General features: G+C 46.3%; 1 protein-coding gene across 2 annotated transcripts in view; it reads right to left on the bottom strand.

The window, feature by feature from the left end:
* Nucleotides 1–16,351, bottom strand: part of FANK1 (fibronectin type III and ankyrin repeat domains 1) — a 64,197-nt gene that overhangs the window by 33,494 nt on the left and 14,352 nt on the right. The gene's annotated exons all lie outside the window — the stretch shown is intronic.

Genomic DNA, 16,351 nt, shown 5'->3' with positions numbered 1-16,351 from the left:
ACACTACAATTTGTACATAAAAAGAAACTCAAGACTGAGAGTTCTCTACAACATCCAAGATGCCACAAGCTTTGGAACACATTTTAGAAAGCCTATAGTGTTACAGTTTATCAATAGTGAAGTGTCCCAAGTCACAAAACAACAAAGTCTAGGAATAAAAACATAACCACCAATGAATTAGGCTAAGATTTCAGAAGTTACATACAGTTAGTTAACATTATGCTCATTTAAACTAATCAGTGAAAGTCCCCTTATTATATAATTTGTTTCTATTCCATTTTAAACATCCTTCACACATATAGTCTAAGGAACACATACTGACTATTTCACATTGTTTATTAAATGTTCAAGGGATGATGTCTCTCATGCTATCTGCAGTGGCTCACAACTGTGAATGCCTATCTCAGGGCAGACTGTCAGAAAACAGGGTAGACACCCCAAGCTGGTGGTATTTCATCAAACCAGTAACAAATGTGAACTCCTGGGTCACTATACCAGTCTTACCATGGAGTCTCAGACTCTCCAGTCTATCTTGCCAAGCAAACTGAACTTTGTGATAAAAGTTAACTTATACCAAAAATCACACCACATCAGGTTGCTCCCAGTCTCAAGAGACCAATCACTTACCCCAGGTCTCACACAAAAGACAATGCAGGTAGCCAATTCTACAGTAAACTAAATGAAGGTTTATTAGCTAAGAAAAGGAATTGAGCATTATTGAGAGGTTAAAGCAGGTAAAATACATATATAAAGGTGAGTCACAGTTTGTAATTCCAAATGGTGACAGTGATGTAATAAACTGCCCGTCTCCAAAAAAAATATTTCAGGGCTACCCAGAATAACTCTGGGAATCTCTGTCTTCTCATTCAGTTTCTCTGACCTGTTAGAATATAAACAGTCCAGAGATGCAGGATTTTGCCTCGAATCCATATTTAAATTTTCTTCTTACAGAAAGCAAGCTGACAGTGTCTCTACCCACATGGGCTTTTCATTTGATGACAGTGAGTGAGGAAAGCACTTTGAGCCTCTGATCTTCAGTCATCGCACACCAGGGCCACTTGCTTTGAAATTAGCCTTTTTTCTGTTAAAGTTTTTCATTTGCATTTCATAAGGCTTCTTTCTTGTCTGATGATTTATTCAGTTACAGGGATCTTTACAATGTAGATGTTTGCTATTACATTATAACATGACACACAAGTAAAATAATACCTGTAAGATCCATTTAGTTTTCATGTAGTTTAAACACCAAATACACTCTTATACATTTAACAGTTACTTTGATCTATACTAATACTCAAAGTGAATTGACCTGAATACTCTCTGGCATGACCTGGTCTGCTAGCATCACAATGTCAATCATCTCTTCAGCACTATGAGTAAGCAACTGCTGAATAAACTAATACCATTTTTTTCTCAAGTTTTGAGTTTTTCAATTGTGTAAAGGTAGGTTCTTGTCCTGAAGAGAGACTAGCTGCAGGAGGGAGGGGGGGAAGAGGTGGGGGCCTGAGACTATCTTAGCTCTGGTCTACACTTGGGTGGCGGGTGGGGGGAAATCGATCTAAATTACGCAACTTCAGCTACATGAATAACATAGCTGATGTCATCGTACTTAGATCTAATCACTGCGGTGTCTTCACTGTGGTGAGTTGACTGCTGAGGCATCGACTCTGCCTGTGCCTCTCAGCCTGGTGGAGTACAGTTGTTGACGGGAGAGCGCTCGGGGGTCAATTTATGGTGTCTAGTCTAGACGCGATAAATCGACCCCTGCTGGATCGACTGCTGGCCGCCGATCTGGGAGGTAGTATAGACATGCCCTCAGTCATACATCTCAACCTGGCCCAACTGTAGGAAGCAATGTATAGCAAAGAACCAAAGGTACACAAACATTATTTATGCAAGAAACTTAAAAATTATATGGGATTCATTCCTTTAGTGTAAATGACTATCACCTGTTTCATAAATTATTTGGTTTTGATGTAGATCATTTCCAAAAATAAAGATGAGGGGACACTAAATTTGTGCAGATCTTAGGTGATCCTGGATCTAAAATGAGTGACATCCCTTGAAATGAGGGACATCTGAGAGGCAAAGACTTGGTACCTGAGACTAAAAATACAATTAAAACTGGTTCAAGTCCTTGCCTCTGACTACCAGCAGTCACTGCTCCAGCGCTGCTAAGCAACCATAGAATTCCAAGTATACTTTCATTACCCTCCTCATTGCTTTCCATAAGCCAGAGGCAGCTACAAACAGCAGCAGCTTCAGCTAGCCTCCACATTAACGGCACTGTAATCCTATCACGAATCCCACAATGTGGAGAACAACAATGAGATTCCTCAGGGAAATGGGAGAAAAGAGGGAACTGTTAAACCCCATGTAGAGGCGGAAAGAGGACAACAGGACTCAGAGAGGGGAGGAGGGTGAGAAACTGGGAGAGAAGATGAACCTTATACTAGGGACAGGCAAAAATAAAAGGGTACCCAGCAAAGGTGGCAGAAGAAGAGTGGAAAGAGGGAAACACTATAATGAGGGATAATTTGGGGAAGGGAGGAGGGGATTAGTGCCCCCATAAAGTTGCCAAAATGAGGGAGCAAAGTTATTGCCTGCCCCAATCACACTAGATAGAATAGCAGGTTGCTAGATTTTCCCCCAGTGAGTTACGGCCTAAACGGAGAAAGGTGATTTTGTGGGAGAAGATCACAAAATATTAGGGAGAATCTATGGATTCAGATTCACATTTTGGAATGTTTACTGTTTCTTAGAACTTTTGAAGTTCTCCCATCAATAGTTTTACATGTGCTATATGAATGGCAAAGTCTGTAGTGCCAGCAGTGCACCACTGTGATGAAACAACACATACTGAGACAATATCAAAAGTCTACATACATTGAGTGTAAGATATAGTGGATTTCTGGCTTGGTAGGAGAGCAGCTCTTTAAGAAAACTGTATTAGTTTTGAAGTTTTAAATGACAAAATATTTTTATTTTTAAAACCTGTATTCACTAGAATATGCACTTGACCCTCCAGTAGCTCAGGGCCCAGCTATATGGAAATTGTTCCTAGCAAAAATATTAATATGCTAGCAATTATAAATGTGCAATGAACTCAACAACTTCAGCATGAGGTTTTCTTAGAATATTTTCAATAATACAATTATGAACAGACAAACCGTTTCTCCATAATTAAGACTGCAAACAGGATTTCATTACAATAAGGAGATTTTCACATGCATTACTCTTAAAATTGAAGTCTCTGTTATGTAGGGTAAGTCCCAGGGTGTAACAGTTTTTCCCACTAAATCTGAAGGAAATTCAGAGACACACTTTCGGAGTTAAACAGTTAAAAAAAAAAACCTCTGAAATTTTGCATTGCTCTATCTTACTAAAGGCAATCAAATTTTAATATTTGGTGGACAAATTATACACTTAATTGTACATTATTATTATTACTCCTGAGGGTACTCTGTGACAAAAAATTAAAAATTCTGTGTGCAATATTTTAAAATTCTGCAACTTTTATTTGTCAGTAAATAAATGCAGAGGCTCCAGCATGGCAGTGGGGATCACAGGCCACTGACTGCACAAAGGTGGGAGATCACCCTGCAGCCTCCATACCCCCCACTTTGGGGACACAGACTCAGTGGTGAGGCTGCACCCGACCCTGACACAGCACAAGGCCTGGGCCTGCCCCAGAAACATCCTGGGGCCCTGCCCCTCTGCACCAGGTGCACCAGGTCTGGGGCAGGCAGATTCAACCAGGCAGGATCCAAGTCTGGAGAGGCTCAGTGTGGGGGGATCTAGATGTGGGACAATCTGTGTGCAGGCAGCTTAGTGTGGGGGGATCTAGGTGTAGGGGGGATCTGGATGCGCAGAGGCTTGTGGGGTGGGGAGGTCCAGGGGCAATGAGACTCTGCTAGGACTTCCAGGTGAAAGCAATTGGGGCTCCGCAGAGGGGTCTGGGTGTGAGGGAGTGGGGTTTGGTGTGGGGGGGTCTGGTTGCAACTAATTGAGGGTCAGTGGCATGGGGGTCTGGGTGTGGTGCATCAGGGTGGTGCAGGGGGGTTTTGTCAGGGTGGAAGTTTTGAGTGCAGGGAGTTCAGTGGGGGTGGTCTGGGTGCTGGGGTGTGGGTCCAGAGGCAGGGGGTCTGGCTGCAGGGGGCTCCAGATGCAGGGGTTCAATGGGGTGGGGTTCAGGTATGGAGAGCTAGGGGGGTTCTGGGTGTACCGGATGAGGCTTGGCAGGGGTGTCCAGGTATGGGAGGTCCAAATGAATGCGGGTTAGGCAGATGGGGGAACAGCTCCCTGTACAGTGACCCCTCCCCATGCAGCTGAGGAGCAATGGGGGCAGGAAGCAGGGGAGGATGCTGAGCTTCCTAAAGCTGGGGGAGGTTTCCGGTGGTGGGTCTGATACAGCCCCAGCACACTCGTTGCAGGTGAAGTAGAAGTCCCATCCTCTCCTGCCTCCAGCCCAGCCAGGACTAGCAGCTAATCCCAGCTCAGGTAGAAGCCACTGGCTGGGGTGTCCCCATCCCTGTGGTGATTTACCTCTCCGCAGCTGCTCCAGGTGCCTGAAACGATGTACCTGCACAACTAGGGAGTGGCGTGTGACTGCTTTTGCAGATTCCCTTTGCTTCCCTGTCAGAAAGTCAAGGGAAGCAAAGAAATCTATGGGGGACATGAATTCTACACACAATTCTTTCCCAGGAGTAAATTATTGTGCATATAATACTTTATTTATAAAATAAAATGGAAAAAATTTCACTCTTAACCATTAATAAATGTACATCACAGAAGTCAATAGCAAACAGTTTACAAAAAGCATACACATTGATGATGTTCTCAGTGTCAAAACTCTTGTAGAAAATTATATGTGAGGTCTTTTTTGAGAAAGAAAAGAGACAGTTACTTACCTGTACTGTACCTGTTGCTCTTCAAGATATGAGTGCACACAACTATTCCACTCAGGTGTTTGTGCTCCCAGCACACCAAAGTCAGAGAATTTTGCCAAGCAATAACTATACAGGCAGTGCATGTGCCAATACCTTGGCTATATAACGGTGGGGCTGCCCTACCTCCCCCCTCAGTTCCTTTGCACCGAAATCCCCAGCTGGAGACTCTAATGCAAAGGGACAGAGGGTGGAATATGGAATATGTGTCTGTACCCACATCTTGAAGAACAACAGTTACAATACAGGTAAAAACAACAAGGAGTCCTTGTTTCACCTTCGAGACTAACAAATTTATTTGAGCATAAGCTTTTGTGGGCTATAACCCACTTAATTAGATGCATGGAGTGGAAAATACAATAGGCAGGTATAAATACATAGCACATAAAAAGATGGGAGTTGCCTTACCGAGTGGGGGGTCAGTGTTAACGAGGCCAATTCAATCATGGTAGATGTGACACATTCTCAAGAGGTGACAAGAAGGTGTGAGTATTAACTGAGGGAAAATTATTTTTTGCAGTGACCCAGCCACTCCCAGTCTTTATTCAGGCCTAATTTGATGGTGTCAAATTTGCAAATTAATTCCAGTTCTGCAGTTTCTCTTTGAAGTCTGTTTTTGAAGTTTTTTTGTTGAAGAACTGCCACTTTTAACCAGGGCCAGATTAACTTTTTGTGGGCCCAGCGCTTTTCATATTTGTGGGCCCCCCCTGGGGAATGATTGTAAAAGAGGCTGTGGGGTAAAAGCACAGTGGGGCAGGAGCTAGAGTTGGTCTCTGGAGCAAGGGAGGAGTCAAGGGTAAGCTGCAAGCACAGCAGGGCTGGGGAGGGGGTAAACAGGATTCCCCCCGCCCCTGCCCACATAGAGTAGGTACCTACCTGGTTCTAGCCCATTCTCTGTCTCTCTCTGCACTGAGCTGCCCCTCCTTCCACAGCAGCAGGACAGGTTCTCTTCCAGCCCTCTGGAGGAGCGGAGGAGTGGGAGGAGCGGAGGCTAATGTGGTTACTCCTATAACCGGACATTTAGTTTCCAGTCAGCACTGCTAACCGGACACTCAGGTCCCGTTTTCTACTGGAGTTTCCAGTCTAAAACTGGATACCTGGCAACAGGGCTGCCAGAAAAGCATGGGGAAGGGGAGGAGAGGGGCAAGCAATCATTTTTAAAAGTAAGAGGGCTAAGCCTTAAGTAGGGGGGCAAGTGGTGGTGGTCTAGGGAGTGGAGAGGAGCTAGTCGGCAGGGCCATGTCTGCTGTACTACCCAGGTAGGTTGGAGACGGTGAGAATCAGTTGACACAGTATCCAGGGCCAGTGCAAGGATATTTTGCAGCCTAGGTGAAACTTCCACCTTGCGCCCCCTCTTCCCCTCCCAGAGTATCGCTTATTATAAATTTTCAAAAATGAATACAGTGGAGTTACATCTTATGTGGGGGTTAGGTTCTAAGGTCAGCGCGTAAAAGAAAAATCGCGTATAGTGAAAATTACCATAACTTACAGTATACACTAGAACAGGGGTCCTCAACCTACAGCACGCGTGCCAAAGGTGGCACACGAGCTGATTTTTTTTTTAAATGGCAGGCTGCCGGTCCCAGCTACCACTGAGCCTGCTGCCAGCCTGAGGTTCCATTCACTCAACTGCCAGCTGGGGTCCCAGCCGGAGACTCTGCTCAGCCTTCTGCCGTTCACCCAGGCCAGCACAAGGCTAAGCGGGGCCAGTGGCCGAGACCCTGGCTGGCAAGGGGCCGGCAGCAGGAACCCCCGATCATCAGTGGGCTGAGCAGGGCTGGCAGCCGGAACCCCAGCTGGCAGGCGCCGGCCCACTGCTGGCCCTGTTCAGCCCGCTGCCGACTGAGTGAACAGAACCCCAGGTCGGCAGCAGGCTCAGCGGCAGCCAGGACCCGCAGCCTTCCATTAAAAAAATCAGCTTGCGTGCCACCATTGGCATGCGTGCCAGAGGTTGAGGACCCCTGTTCTAGCATATGTTGTAGTTTATGGTAATTTTCACAATACGCGATTTTCCTCTTACACAGTGACTTTAGAACCTAACCCCCGTGTAAGATGCGACGTGGCATCCAGTTCACAAATCCTATTTCAACAACAGAGCTTGCTGGCTTGCAATGCACATCTGCAAGGAGGAAATCAAGTAGACCTTTCTTCCCATTAAATTTAGCATTTTGAACTCCTTTTCTTTAGGCGCAGATTTATCTCTTCCCTGTCTTGCTCGCTCATTTGCCACTGTCACAACCAGGGAATTTGGAGTTGGATGAGAGAAAAAAAGATTCAAAATCCTGCACTGGCACATAGTACACTTTGTTGTGGGCTTTAACAAAGCTGGGGTATTCCATAGAGATTTAGCAAGTTCAAGTATTGCTTCATTTATAGGGAAAGCAACTTCCCCGGGAGCCAATAGCTGGAGGATATCCACTAATGTATGGGTCTTTTCCTGTAGAAACTCAGCCTGAATACCTCAGGTTGACGCCATGTGCCAGAACAGATAATGATATGACCTGAAGTCTTTTGGTAATGGAGACAAGGACTTGGGTTTCATTGTGTCATCTGGTGATGAGGAGGAAGATGTAGCTGGGATCAGTGGAATCCTCAGGAATGACTTCTGACTGCCCTACAAAGGACTTCCCAGGGATTCCATGGAGGCCACTGTGCATAAGGATAATGCACTGAATGCCAGAAAGAACTAGGCCAGGTTCCTATGTCTCTTCTGTGGGAAAGGTACAGATCCCGGTACCAACTATGATTCCCGCTATGTCAAAATGACCTTCAAGTTCAAGAGCAAGATGGGGAAAGGGCAGGAGATGCTTCTGAGCTGTACTGTGAGGATCCTCCAAATAGTTTGATTGTGCTAGTGGGGCTGCTCCTAACACCCCGTTGGAGTGGACCACATCAAACACCAACATTACCCATGGCCCAACCTCGCAGGGCCATCACTACTGAGGAACAGTTGATGGTTCCTTTCCCCAAGGAGTGGTCCCCTGATCCACATTCCTTCTCAGCTAACCAATTCATGAGATGCTTCTCACTTTACTCAGGGATAGTTATGGAGCTTAAAAGCTCCACAGACTCAATACATGTGATGATTCCATGATCAGCCTTGGTCTGTGCAGAGCTTTGAAGCACCGTGTGGACAAAAGCAATTGGGAGGAAGTTGGAAAGAAGGCCTGTAGCAGGTGGGAATGACTGAAGGACAGACACCCTTCAGCTCATGAAAGTTAGCAGGTATGAGGGAAGAAATGAAATAGAATCAGTTTTAAGAGATTCTTATATAACCTCTCTGCTACCATAAATTCTTGGGTCAAAATTAGGACACTATTGCAAAATACAGTAACTCGTCACTTAACGTTGTAGTTATTTTCCTGAAAAATGCGACTTTATGTGAAACAATGTTAAGCGAATCCAATTTCCCCATAAGAATTAATATAAATAGGGGAGGTTAGGTTCCAGGGATTTTTTTTTCACCAGACAAAAGTCATTATATACATATACAGTATATGTTTTAAACAATTTTAAACAAACAGTTTAATATTGTACACGGCGATGAATGATTGTGAAGCTTGGTTGAGGAGGTGGAGTAAGAGGATGGAATATTTCCCAGGGAAAGCTTGCTGCTAAATTATGAACTAGCACTCGGCTAAGCCCTCAAGGGTTAATACACTGTTGTCAATGTAGCCTCTCACTCTATAAGGCAGCATGGACTGGGGCAGGAAGCACAATAGATGCAGGGCAGTAGCTGCAAACACTTCCCTGGAAAAACAGAACATGAGGAGACCACACTATCCAGCAGGAAGGCACCACTCTCTCCTCCTGACAGCACATGCACAGCCGCACAAATGCTGACTTTCCAAAGTGCTGGGGGGTGAGTGCATGAGTGAGAGAGAGAGAGACGTGCATTGCCCCATCAAATACGCTGATCCCACTCAAGTATGTTGCCCTTTTAAGCAGACCAGCCAGTTCAGACAGGAAGCAACAGCTTCCAGCAAGCTCCCTCCTTTCTGTCCCTGATCCCTGTCCCACTTCTCCGCTTTGTGGAGAGGGGGTACCAAGCGGGTGGGCAGGAGCAGAGGGACATCCTGATATCAGCACCCCTCTCCCCTCCTCCCCCAGCAAGCAGGAAGCTCCCAGGAGCAGCTCCAAGGCAGAGGGAAGGGCAGGAACAGCATGGCAATGCGGGGAGGACCACCTGAACTGTTGCTGGGAAGCTGCCAAGCCACATACCTTACAGGAAATGTAAGGGAGCTGATGGGAGGGGGGCTGCCGGACCACCATCCCCCAGCTCTAATCTCCACAAGGAGGGGCTGCTCTTCCAGAGAATCCTGCAAGCAATGGACAAAGCAGGCAGCTGCCAAACAACGTTATAAGGGAGCATTGCACAACTTTAAACGAGCTTGTTCCCTAATAGATCAGCAACGTAATAACGTTAACCGGGACAACATTAAGTGAGGAGTTACTGTACTTTTCTCATAATTCCTTTTTATACTCTGTGGAAGATTTTACTCCATTCCTAAAAAGATTCCTCTTCCACATTTCATTTTTACACACACACACAGAGTGGTGAGCTGGAGCCGGTTCCCACCGGTTCGCAAGAACTGGTTGTTAAAATTTGATGCCGGTGTAGAACCGGCTGTTAAGGGGCGGGTGGGTGGGACTGTCCTGTCTCCCACCTGAGCTCCCAGAAGTCCCAGCTGGGGGGGGTGCGAGGCTCTTGGCCCCTTCCCTACTCTCCCCGCCCCCACAGAGCCGCACCGTGCCGAGCTGCCGGCAGCTCAGCTCCCGAGTCCTGCCACTTTGAGCGGCCGCCAGCAAGGTGTGTGGGGGGGGAGCTGTGAGCTCCAAGGCCGCCCAGAGGGGCGGGGGGAGAGGAAGTGGGGAAATTTGCCCCAGGTCCTGGCCCCATGAGGATGACTCTCCCTGGCCCCTCCCCCGCTCCCCCCCCCCCACACACACACACAGCCGCAGCGTGCCAAGCCACCGGCAGCTGGGCAGTTCAGTTCCCAAGTCCTGCTGCTTTGAGCGGCCGCTGGCAAGGTAAGGGGCGGGGGGCTGTGAGCTCCAGGGCAGCCGGGGGGGGGCAAGTGGGACAATTTGCCCTGGGCCCTGCAGGGGCCCCTGGCCCCAGTGATTTCCCTACACACACACCCTGAATTTCCCCAACACTCCCCCCCGCCCCCAGTTTTGTGAACTAGTTACATGCCAAACCTGGTGGCTGAACTTTGCGACTTTGTCCTCATCCACAACTATTTCACATTTGGGGACAATATATACCTTCAAGTCAGTGGCACTGCTATGGGTATCTGCATGGCCCCATAGTATGCCAACATTTTTATGGCTGACTTAGAACAACGCTTCCTTAGCTCTCATCCCCAAACGCCCCTACTCTACTTGCACTACATTGGTGACATCTTCATCATCTGGACCCATGGAAAAGAAGCCCTTGAGGAATTCCACCATGATTTCAACTATTTCCATTCCACCATCAACCTCAGCCTAGTCCAATCCACACAAGCAGTCCATTTCCTGGGCACTACTGTGCTAATAAGCAATGGTCACATAAACACCACCCTATACCAGAAACCTACTGACTGCTATACTTACCTACATGCCTCCAGCTTCCATCCATGACACACCACACAATCCACTGTCTACAGCCAAGCTCTAAGATACAACCACATTTCCTCCAATCCCTCAGACAGAGACAAACACCTACAAGATCTCTGTCAAGCATTCTTAAAACTACAATACCCACCTGCTGAAGTGAAAAAACAGATTGACAGAGCCAGAAGGGTACCCAGAAGTCACCTACTACAAGACAGGCCCAACATAGAAAATAACAGAACACCACTAGCCATCGCCTTCAGCCCCCAACTAAAACCTCTCCAGCACATCAAAGATCTACAACCTATCCTGAAAGATAATCCCTCACTCTCCCAGATCTTGGGAGACAGACCTGTCCTCACTTACAGACAGCCCCCCCAACCTGAAGCAAATACTCACCAGCAACCACACAGCACAGAACAAAAACACTAACCCAGGAACCTATCCTTGCAACAAAGCCCGATGCCACCTCTATCCACATCAAGGCCGGATTTAGGAAGTGTGGGGTCCGATTCGAATAGTTTTGACGGGGCCCCAGCAGGGATGACTCACCTGGCGGCACTCCGGGTCTGTGCCGAAGACCTGGAGCGAGTGAAGGACCTGCCGCCGAAGTGCCGCCGAAGACCTGGAGCACCGCCGGGTGAGTAAAAATTAAAAAGGCACCTAAGTTAGGTGCTTTTCTTTAGGGTGGGGCCCAATTCGGGGGAATTGGCCTAAAGCCAACCCTGGTCCACATATCTATTCAAGTGACACCATAATAGGACCTAATCACATCAGCCACACCATCAGGGGCTCGTTCACCTGCACATCTACCAACGTGATATATGCCATCATGTGCCAGCAATGCCCCTCTGCCACGTACATTGGCCAAACTGGACAGTCTCTACACAAAAGAATAAATGGACACAAATCTGACATCAGGAATCATAACATTCAAAAACCAGTAGGAGAACACTTCAACCTCTCTGTCCATTCAGTAACAGATTTAAAGGTGGCAATTTTACAACAGAAAAGCTTCAAAAACAGACTCCAACTAGAAACTGCTGAACTTGAATTAATATGCAAACTAGATACAATCAATTTAGGCTTAAATAGAGATGGGCAATGGCTGAGCCATTACACACATTGAATCTATTTCCTCATGTTAAGTATCCTCACACTTTCTTGTCAAACTGTCTTAAATGGGCTATCTTGATTACCACTACAAAAGTTTTTTTTCTCCTGCTGACAATAGTGCATCTTAATTAATTAGCCTCTTAGAGTTGGTTGGGCAACTCCCACCTTTTCATGTTCTCTGTATGTATATATATCTCCTGACTATAAGTTCCATTCTATGCATCCGATGAAGTGGGCCCACGAAAGCTTATGCTCAAATACATTTGTTAGTCTCTAAGGTGCCACAAGTACTCCTGTTCTTTTTGTGGATACAGACGAACACGACTGCTACTTGGAAACATGCCAATTTAGTGACTGGAAATTTGAATTGAAATTGAAACATTAATACACACTTTAAAAGTGTATGATAAAATACAAGTATCTGAAAGTATAATAGATTTGAAAAGTAATGAACATAGATTAGCTTCCTTATACAGCTGTTTTTTATGACAATGTCAGTGCATTTATTTCAGTGATGTTGGCCAACCTAATAATTTCAAATGATGATTTGTAAGCAAAGTCTAAATGAGCTCTCCCTGACAGCTAATGATGAGCTGGGGGTTGAGGGGAAAGGCTTCAGGACCAGATTGTATTTACATTCACATCTTATCTACCTAGGTATCCAGCAAACAGAGCTGTGTTGCCCAAGTGATAGATTTTGGCTGGGGTTGGGTTACAAGTCACTTGAATGCGTTGGGGGGGGGGGAATGAAATATTGTTGTTCTTATTGTATGAGTAAAGGGCAGTAGAACTGTACTTAGCCTGTGCTGATTGAGGGCATCGAGAGAGGGTGGGGACCTGTCCGTCTCCACTGTTTAAAGACAGAGCTGATTAGGCTCCATAGATAGTCTTTTGTTCTGTTAAGTGACCACTGCAGCTGAAATCACTGATAATCGGGTCTACGTGCTTAGTTCTGCTGTGGGGACAGTGTTCCTGTGGGTACAGTGTTTTTGTGTAAAAGACACCCAGACTGCACTAGCAGTGAGGTTCCCTAACTGAGAGCTGAGCTGAAATCACTTAGAGCTGGGTGGACCCTTAGAAACCAACTCACAGAGGTCACAGTGGCAGGTGGCAGCAGAAGATGACTGCGCAGGGCCATTGGCAACAGAGTGGTGGAGTAAACAGTGGCACAATGAACAGTGAGTAGCTGGAGGGACGAGCAAGGTGCCTTCTTGCCCCTCCACCTGGGAGGTGTACTCACGTGAAAACACCTCTGAACTCTGAGTCTCCACTGACCAAGGCCAACACCGGTGAGTGGGGTGCGGTGGAGGGAAAAGTGAGGGGCATGTTAAATAAACATTTGTTCGCTGGACTATATTTTAGTGACATTGCTCCAGAATGCTAGATTTGTGACTGGGAATGGAAACTTATATGTTTCCTAGTAGGCCAAGATTTTTAAAATGCATTCTTTGCCAAGGTTGTTATCTCACATTGTTGCTATCTTGAGAGGTCATTATGTTGGGGAGTTTCTGTACTAAACATTTTTATTATTATAATTAATTTTTATATAAGAATGGTCATACTGGGTCAGACCAATGGTCCATATAACCCAGTATCTTGTCTTCCAACAGCGGTCAAGGCCAGATGCTTCAGAGGGAATGAACAGAACAGGGAATCATCAAGTGATCCATCCCGTTGCCCGTTCCCAGCTTCTGGCAAACAGGCTAGGGACCCTCAGAGCATGGTATTCCATCCCTCCCCATCCTGGCTAATAGCCACTGATGGACCTATTCTCCAGGAATTTATCTAGTTCTTTTTTTTAATCCGGTTATAGTTTTGGTCTTCACAGCATCCCCTGGCAAAGAGTTCCACGAGTTGACTGTACGTTGTGTGAAGAAGTACTTCCTTTTGATTTTTTAAAACCTGCTGCCTATTAATTTCATTGGGTGACTGCTAGTTCTTGTGTTATGTGAAAGATTAAATAACATTTCCTTATTCACTTTCTTCACACCAGTCAAGATTTTATAGACTTCTATCATATCCCCCCTTAGTCGTCTCTTTTCTAATTTGAAAATTCCCAGTCATTTTAATTTATCCTCCTGTTTCATACCCCTAATCATTTTAGTTGCCCATCTCTGTACCTTTTCCATTTCCAATATACCTTTTTTGGGATGGGGTGACCAGACCTGCACACAGTATTCAAGGTGTACATGTACCATGGATTTATATAGAGGCAATATGATATTTTCTGTCTTATCTATCCCTTTCTTAAAAAAAGCAAAGGTTTCAGAGTAGCAGCCGTGTTAGTCTGTATCCGCAAAAACAACAGGAGTACTTGTAGCACCTTAGAGACTAACAAATTTATTTGAGCATAAGCTTTCATGGACTACATCCGATGAAGTGAGCTGGAGCCCACAAAAGCTTATGCTCAAATAAATTGGTTAGCATCTAAGGTGCCACAAGTACTCCTGTTCTTTTTAAAAAAGCAAACAGAATGTTGGGAATCATTGACTGCCGCTCCACATTGAGTGGATGTTTTCAGAGAACTATCCACAATGACTTCAAGATTTCTTTCTTGAGTGTTAACAGCTAATTCAGACTCTTTCATTTTGTATGTATAGTTGAGATTGTTTTCCAATGTGCATTACTTTGCATTTATCAACATTGAATTTAATCTGCCATTTTGTTGCCCAGTCACCCATTTTTGTGAGATCCCTTTGTAACACTTCGCAGTCTGCCTGGGACTTAACTATCTTGAATAGTTTTGTATCATCTGCAAATTTTGCCACCTCACTGTTTACCCATTTTTCCAGATCATTTATGAGTATGTTGAACAGTACAGTCCTTGCATTGTAGGCACGGTCCACTATCAGTACCAAACACCTTCTGTTGGCCCTCAAGGTCTTTACCAAGTTTCTGGTGGCAATAACTGCCAGACTCAGATGTGTATCTCTTCTTAGACGACATCTTGATCAGCGCTCTGACCCAGGCAGCATCACACCGTGCCACAATCAGGATGCTGGATCTGCTTCAAGCACACGGGTTTGTGATAAACACCAAGAAGTGCTCTTTGACTCCCTTAACAAAGACAGTTCATCTGGCAGTGGAAATAGACATCTGTTGCAATGGTCTATCTATCACTGGATGTATTCCACAAGATCCAGAACCTAATATCCATGTTGGTAGAGTGTGCGAGGCTGAAAGTATGTGTAAGCAGAATCAGAATCAGCTCTCCCGGACATCTGGTGGTGAGCTGTGGAAAAGGACTTTAGGGGCTGATCTCAGGCCTTGTCTACACTACAAGACTATTTCGAATCAACTTAGTTCGAATTTGTGGATTCGACCTTATGAAGTCGAATTTGTGTATCCATACTAAATACACTAATTCGAATTTCTGAGTCCACATTCACGGGGCCAGCGTCGACTTTGGAAGCGGTGCACTGTGGGAAGCTATCCCACAGTTCCCGCAGTCCCCGCTGTCCATTGGAATGCTGGGTAGAGCCCCCAATGCCTGCTGGGGGGAGAAATGTGTTGAGGGTGGTTTTGGGTAAGTGTCGTCATTGAACCATCAATCACAACCTCCCTCCCTCCCTCCTTGAAAGCGCCTGCGGGCAATCTGTTCGTGCACTTTTCTGGTCAGTGACAGCGCGGACGCCACAGCACTGCAAGCATGGAGCCCGCTGCGATCATCGCCGTTTTCTCCTCCTCGCACTTTATCAACCACCTCTTCCACAGTCAGCTGCCGAGAAATTGGGCTACTTTTCAATGGTGCTGCAAGCAATGGGGGACCATAGGGGACGTTTTACAAACATCAACGTCGGGTGGCCGGGCAAGGTTCATGATGCGTGTGTTTTCAGGAACTGTGGACTGCTCAGATGCCTGCAGGAAGGTAGTTTCTTCCCGGACCACGAAATAACTGTTGTGGATGTGCAGATGCCTATAGTCATCCTCGGGGACCCAGCCTGCCCGCTAATGCACTTGCTCATGAAGCCCTATACAGGCGCCTGGGACAGCGACAAGGAACTCTTCAAATACCAGCGAGCAGCGTGACCTGTGACTGTTCAGTTTCTTTACAGAGAAGCTGAACCTGCCCCTGTTTCTTTACCCAGTTACTGTTGACTCTCCTCTTCGGTTGCATACCCCGTTCACCCCGTTACCACCACTTCCAGCACACGTGTAAAAATAAAATACATGTCCCATTATTACTTAACAAAGGTTTCTTTATTCATGACTTTTCGTGAAAGGGTTGAAACTGGGACGCAGGCTGTGCTGGGTAGGGTGTGCGGTGATGTAAAGACCGCCTCTAAACTAAAGGAATGACAGGCTCCTGCTCCTAGAGCGGTCCGCAGTGCCGGAATGCTTCTTTCAACGGAGCCTGCCATCCCTCTTTATGGAATTCTGTGTGCGGGCGGATATGTGACCTTGTGGTGGAGGATGGATACAGATTCCTCAGCTGCGTGACTCAGCGGTCCAGGACAAGGACCGCTGTATAAGATCTGTAACCGCCCTCCCCCGCTGCAAAGTCTCATCTCCCCCGCCCACACAGATCCTGGAAACCACCTCCAAAAACCGACCAGGGTGCCTACTGACTGCACCGTGTGTGTGACCCGCTGCTGATCCTGCCCCCGTGTCTGTACCCTGGGAAAGGTGACTGTCCTATGCAATTAACCACCCCCTTCCCCACGCCCCCATTCAAACACAGTCTTCTTTGA

This window comes from Mauremys reevesii, linkage group 7 (assembly GCF_016161935.1).
Source record: "Mauremys reevesii isolate NIE-2019 linkage group 7, ASM1616193v1, whole genome shotgun sequence".
Taxonomy (NCBI): domain Eukaryota; kingdom Metazoa; phylum Chordata; order Testudines; family Geoemydidae; genus Mauremys; species Mauremys reevesii.
Note: the sequence above shows the minus strand (reverse complement) of the source record. Positions and strands in the feature narration are given on the sequence as shown.